Here is a 1,571-nt window from a genome sequence, read left to right on the forward strand (position 1 = left end):
TTCATATTTATGAACTGCGCAGGGGTATTAAAGATTTCAAGTGAAGAATGATAATGTGTGTATTATTCGTTTATTTCTTTGTGTTTCCTTCAATTCTCTTGGTATGTTTTATCCAAACTCTGGAAGCTGCAAGAAAAATAAATATATTTATTGTATAAAAAGATCAGTTTAAATATTGAATGATTACTGTTTTAACTAAATTATGAAATAGATTTCAGATAGTAACAATATTCAATTTAATTAAAATCAAAGACACATTTTATTGACCATTTATTAAAGTACAGTACACTATATGAAAACGCAACAAAAAGAATAGCATGAAGCACATACTAAATTCCATTTTTTCAATTACAAGATCATGTTGCAATCAAGGAGGCTCCTTGTTGCAATCATGAATATATCAAGGAGGTATAATGATATTTTTAAACCTCCTTGAATATATCACCGTAAATGGAAGAAAGAGAATATAGTAGAAAGATATTTTGTCAGTGGAAAGATAGCAAAACAATAATACTTAGGCCTATGATAAACCGATTCACGAACTAAAATATATAGGGCCTATACATATTAAATTTTTCGTAATCGCAACTCCTTCGGCGCTCAATATATTTGTTCGAAATAAACCGCAACCGAAACGAAGCGCGACCGAAACAAAGCGCGACCGAAACGAAGCGCGACCGAAATGATCGGCTACCCCCTAGCCTACTACTAGCGAATACAGATATTTCGGCGGTATGCATTTCGGCGATTTGGGTCGCGAATCGCGATAACAGCCGCAGTATGGAACGCCGATGGACGCACTAATTAGGAACGCCGTTACTGCCTTTGGTGGCTTTTTTCGTTCGGCGCATTTCATATTCGGCCCTTTTAACATTACGTTCGGTGCTTTTACATTACGTTCGGTGCTTTTACATTACGTTCGGTGCTTTTTACATTACGTTCGGTGCTTTTTACATTACGTTCGGTGCTTTTTACATTACGTTCGGTGCTTTCACATTACGTTCGGTGCTTTTTACATTACGTTTGGTGCTTTTTACATTACGTTCGGTGCTTTTTACATTACGTTCGGTGCTTTTATTAACATTACATTCGGTGCTTTGAAACATTACGTTCGGTGCTTTTATCATTACGTTCGGTGCTTTTGCCACATTTGCGGATCTTTTATCAATTGGTGCTTTTTTGTTTTACCTTTCGGCCCTTTCATCATTACGTGCGGTTCTTTTATCATTCGGTGCTTTCACGACATTTGACATCGGGTCATGTGGAAAAAATCAACGGCTGTGGGAACGAGCCTATTGGAACTTGCGCTCTCCTTCTCTCTTTCTTCGTGCCGTCGATCGTTGACAAGCGAGGAAAGACAATGGCCAAGTCTTCTGTTCCGATTTAATTTTAAATTGTTTTGCATTATATGGCCGTTTGCTGTTTGGTTTTCCCATTTGCCTTTTTAATATATATTATCCAGAATCTAAAATTTTAGTGTTTCTAAAGTCAACTTCTTAGTTTCATTACGGTACTGTTACGCTATATTATATTCATGTTTTGAAACACAGGTGGGCACGCATTCTTCATAT

Source organism: Anneissia japonica, unplaced genomic scaffold (genome assembly GCF_011630105.1).
Source record: "Anneissia japonica isolate Jap-2015-1 unplaced genomic scaffold, ASM1163010v1 scaffold287701_len26696_cov98, whole genome shotgun sequence".
NCBI lineage: Eukaryota > Metazoa > Echinodermata > Crinoidea > Comatulida > Comatulidae > Anneissia > Anneissia japonica.